At 38.2% G+C, this 5,555-nt stretch overlaps 1 long non-coding RNA gene across 1 annotated transcript; it reads left to right on the top strand.

Annotated features, from left to right (window-relative positions):
- The first annotated feature begins 983 nt into the window (after positions 1–983).
- Positions 984–1,579, top strand: LOC106095277 (uncharacterized). Its single transcript, XR_001222717.2, has 2 exons — positions 984–1,196; positions 1,298–1,579. It is a non-coding gene; the product is annotated as an uncharacterized LOC106095277 (long non-coding RNA).
- The last annotated feature ends 3,976 nt before the right edge of the window (positions 1,580–5,555 follow it).

Genomic DNA, 5,555 nt, shown 5'->3' with positions numbered 1-5,555 from the left:
GACAAGTGTTTGGAATCGTGGAAAAATCTTATATATAAAAAACTCCAAAAATCCTCTAAACAGATATATTCGAAGTTCATGTCAATATCGGACTCAAATGAAAAGTATTAAGCAGTAGCTTACAAATATGGCACAAAATATTAGATCCATGTAATGGGGTAGCCAACACCCAAATGCCTCCAAATGGGCATATTGGCCGACCATGTCTATATGGGACTCAAATGAAAGGTATTGGGGAGTAGATTACGAATATGACATTAAAATTTGCGTTCATGTCTAGGTGGCGCTTTTCCTCCAAAAGATACGTCAAATGGGTTATTTGACCCATTATGACAATATGGGATTCAAATGAAAGGTATTTGAGAATAAAAAACGAATTTGATATTTAATGTGTTTGGGGTACCCCTTAAAGCACCCCTAAGCTGAACTTCATTTCTGTTTGGAATAAAGAACGAATTTGATATCTATTGTCAGTGCAAAGTGCCGGTGGCCGCCCCAGCCCAAAAACATCCTCCAAACGGTTCATATTTATCGGCCATGACAATATGGGGCTCAAATGAAAGGGATTTGGAAGTGCAGCACGAATTTGATTTCGAAAAGTCTGAGGTCCCATCCCTCCCCTAATGAGAACATTACCCTTTTTTAAATTTTTTAAATGACCATGAATGGCATTGTACCCCGCAAATGTTGCCAACATTAAGAGCGGATAAACACCGCTTTGTCCGATGTTCTCGCCAGGATTCGAACGCGCTCAGCGTCATAGGCCACAATGGCACGAATTCGATATCCGCATTCAGAGCGAAGTGTCCCCACCCTAAAAAGATATTAGAGAGTTAAAGAAGGCGCAGCGGAGCGGGCCCGATTCGGCTAGTAAAATATAAAATATTTGCAAGCAAATAAACGCTTTAGTAGTTTATTAAAATTGTTTACATTTTTTCCAGAAAAACTAATTAAACTAGATTCCTATTTTGTACGGTCTGTTATTTACACCACAACTATTTCACTTCATTTAAATGAGGTTCTGCCTATCTCTGGTAAAATATTTTCAACTTTATTTACTTGTATAACAGACATTCCTGTGGAACCGTGCCACCCAGTAACGTGACAGATAAAAAGCGTTTTAAGCCTTTTTATTTGTACAGACAAACAACAAAGTGAAGAAAAATCGAACGAAGTATCTACAAACCGACCTAGGGGTATGTTTGTATTTTCTTGGAGATATTGTTAGCGACAAATACAAATAGCGCTGATACATATGATACTTTTTGGAATAACAATATTGTTTATTTGTTTTTAGATTTTCCTAAGCGATAAAAAGACCTGAGGGTGGAGACCGGTGGGATGTGAATTGCAAGAACTTAAACTTTGAAATTGCAAAACTTGCAAAGAAAAAAGGCGCGCTTGGCTAATGCGATTCCGCTTAGAGTAAAAGCCAAAGTAATTTGGCCTAAAGACAAGTACACCTGAACTGATAATTTTTTTTTTTTGGATGTAATGAGTCTTTCTTTCAAACTTTTATGACGTAAATAAAGACCACTATGCATTCATACACACATACGTTATGAGAGATAACAGTTAACTGCCAGTTGTCTAAATATTTAATAACATTTTATCTTAAGGCTGAAACAAACAAGTTTTTCATTTGGCTAAAAATAAGAACTATGTATTTGCTAATGCCAAACATGCCTCCTTCAGATAGATAAGAATTTATGTGGAGAGTTAACCAACACTGTTTAGACAATCTGGCCTTAATTAATTAAATACAAACGATAAAAGTATTGAAGATATGGCTAGTATTGAAGATATTGAAGATTAGGCTACAAGTGCAAACCATTCCAATGTACCTTTAACAAATATACGGAAAGTGTCAACGGTTATGATCTTTTAGTTAAAATCCGAAAGCTATAAACAAAACTGTGTTTTTTTACAAGCAAACATCAAAGCAAATGAATGACAAAAGTGCATTTTTTCGAGTTTTCTTATCGCAAAAAAAAAAAACATGGGATTTTGGTATACCATCTTCGGGTTTCCCCTAATGGCACCTCGGAATAGTGACCACTTCCTGGGAAAATCTATACGAGTTCCCACAGGATTGAATAACGTTTTTTGCTTTTGCTTAAAAATATTTCATTACAACCTGAACCGGGCCCGCTCCGCTGCGCCTTTTTATACCCACCACCGAAGGATGGGGGTATATTCACCTTGTCATTCCGTTTGCAACACATCGAAATATCCATTTCCGACCCTATAAAGTATACATATTATTGATCAGCGTAAAAATCTAAGACGATCTAGACATGTTCGTCCGACGATCTACATAGACATGTTCGTCCGTCTGTCTGTTGAAATTACGATACAGTCTTTAAAAATAGAGATATTGAGCTGAAATTTTGCACAGGTTCTTTTTTCGTCCATAAGCAGGTTAAGTTCGAAGATGGGCTATATCGGACTATATCTAGATATAGACGCCATATAGACCGATTGGCCGATTTAGGGTCTTAGGCCCATAAATGCCACATTTATTATCCGATTTGGCTGAAATTTAAGACAGTGAGTTGTGTTAGGCCCTTCGACATCCTTCGTCAATTTTGCCCAGATCGGTTCAGATTTGGATATAGCTGCCATATAGACCGATCCCCCAATTTAGGGTCTTATACCCATAAAAACCACATTTATTATTCGATTTTGATGAAATTTGGGACAGTGAGTTGTGTTGGGCCCTTCGACATCCATCGTCAATTTGGCCTAGTTCGGTCCAGATTTGGATATAGCTGCCATATAGACCGATCCTCCGATTTAGGGTCTTAGGCCACTAAAAGTCACATTTATTATCCGATTTTGCTGAAATTTGGGACAGTGAGTTGCCTTGGGCCCTTCGACATTTTTCTTCAATTTTACCCTGATGGGTTCAGATTTGGATATAGCTACCATATAGACCGAACTCTCGATTTAAGGTTTTGGGTCCATGAAATGCGCATTTATTGTCCGATGTCGCCGAAGTTTGGGACAGTGAGTTAAGTTATACTCCTTTATATACTTCTGCAATATGGTACAGATCGGTCCAGATTTGGATATAGCTGCCATATCTCTCGGTCTCGATCTCTCGGTTTTAGATTTGGGGCCATAAAAGGCGCATTTATTGTCCGATTTCGCTGAAATTTGGGACATTCGACATTTTTCTGCAATTTGGCCCAAATCGGTGCAGATCTGGATATAGCTGCCATGTAGACCGATCTCTCGATTTAAAGTCTTGGACCCATAAGAGGCGCATTTATAATCTGATTTCACTGAAATTTGACACAGTGACTTATGTTAGGCTTTTCGACATCTGTGTCGTATATGGTTCAGATCGGTTTATTTTTAGATATAGCTACTAAAAAGGCCAATATTTTGTTATACACAATTGAACAATGACTTTTACTCATTAGTATTTGGTACAAATCGGAACATATTTCGATATAATTGCAAAGGGACATAAGGTATGCAATTTTCACCGGATTTTGATGGATGGTGGTTAACATAAAGGGTGATTTTTTTGAGGTTAGGATTTTCATGCATTAGTATTTGACAGATCACGTGGGATTTCAGACATGGTGTCAAAGTGAAAGATGCTTAGTATGCTTTGACATTTCATCATGAATAGACTTACTAACGAGCAACGCTTGCAAATCATTGAATTTTATTACCAAAATCAGTGTTCGGTTCGAAATGTGTTCATTCACCGTAACGTTGCGTCCAACAGCATCTTTGAAAAAATACGGTCCAATGATTCCACCAGCGTACAAACCACACCAAACAGTGCATTTTTTTTTTTAGTGAAATAACATGCAACGAAAATAGTATATGCATATCGCTTTACTAACAGTATATGCAGTGCCTTTATCGAAATCCCATATGATATTTATTGGACTACGAATTCGGTCGGAAGGTTTAATGTCATTTAAGTTTAGATGTTAGATGTATTCCATTCTTAAAAGACTTTATTTCAGCCCGATATTCTCATGATGTCCGATTTAGGGGGTGAGGTGGTCCCCTAGACACTTGACCCTGTATATCAGCATCGTGCTCTTCTCTCAAATACCATTTTTTACACCCCATACTGTCATTGCTTTAAGAAGAGTTTACAGGCATCCCCCAAACCCTTGGCCAAATTTGGTTATCAAATTCGTTTTCTTATCTCAAATACCTTTTATTTGAGCCAAATATTGGCATGGTAGGTACATTTTTACTCTATTGGGGAGAGTTTTGGGGAAAGGGCGGTGCCCCAAATATGTGGTCTCACATTTGGATATTAGATGCGTATTCTACTCCCAAATACCTTTATTTGAGACCCATATTGCGATGGTCAGTACCAAAAGTGGCCGATTTAGGGGTGTTGTGGGGAGTGGTGTGGTCCCCCAAACACTCAGACCTGAAAAAGATATATATATCTATTCTCATATATCTTTATATGATTTGTAGAATTTAGCAAATGGGTGCAGTTTCGGGTATGGGCCCTAAAAACTATCCATATCGAGCTACACAGGCTTGAAGACTCAAATTATCTTGGTTGGGTTTATTATCTATTCTAAAATACCTCTTATTTGAGCTCCATATTGCAATGGTCAGCAAATACTTCCTATATTGGTGGGCGTGGGGTGACCCCACAGACACTTTTTGTTCCCGAATAATGAGATCAGTTTCTTGCCTTACTCCCAAAGACCGTTTATTTGAGCCCCATATTGCCATGGTTAGTGAATAAGTCCTGTTTGGCGGGTGGTTTGGAGAAGGGGTTGACCCCGAAGACTTGGTCCTACTTTTAAATATCAGATTCGTATTCTACTCGCAAATACCTTTCATTTGTTGAGTCCCACATTGCCATTTCGGTATATGTCCGATTTTGGGCTGTTTTGGGGGTTGGGGTAGTTCCCAAACACTAAATCGGACAATTTGAGATCAGATACGTTTTCTTATCTTTAATACCATTCATTGGAGTCCCATATTGTCGTGATTGGTCTATATATTAGGCTACCTAAAAAGTAATTGCGGATTTTTTAAAAGAAAGTAAATGCATTTTTAATAAAACTTAGAATGAACTTTAATCAAATATATAATTGCCATTTTGTTCGATAACCTTTTGCCATCTTCCTGGCAAATGTAGTATTCCACGCTCATAGAATTCTGGCCTTTATCTGTAAAAAACTGAACCAAGTGCGATTTTATAGCCTCATCATTGCCGAAAGTTTTACCATTTAAGGAGTTCTGCAAAGATCGAAATAAATGGTAGTCTGATGGTGCAACGTCAGGGCTATATGGTGGATGTATTAAAAGTTCCCAGCCAAGCTCACTCAGTTTTTGGCGAGTGGTCAAAGATGTGTGCGGTCTAGCGTTGTCCTGGTGGAATATGACACCTTTACGATTGAGCAATTCTGGTCGCTTCTCCTTGATGGCTGTATTCAATTTGTCCAATTGTTGACAGTAAACATCCGAATTAATCGTTTGGTTCCTTGGAAGCAGCTCAAAGTATAGCACACCCTTCCAATCCCACCAAACAGACAGCATAACCTTCTTTTGGT

The sequence above is a fragment of the Stomoxys calcitrans genome, chromosome 1 (assembly GCF_963082655.1).
Source record: "Stomoxys calcitrans chromosome 1, idStoCalc2.1, whole genome shotgun sequence".
Taxonomy (NCBI): domain Eukaryota; kingdom Metazoa; phylum Arthropoda; class Insecta; order Diptera; family Muscidae; genus Stomoxys; species Stomoxys calcitrans.
This window is presented reverse-complemented; position numbering and strand designations above follow the sequence as displayed.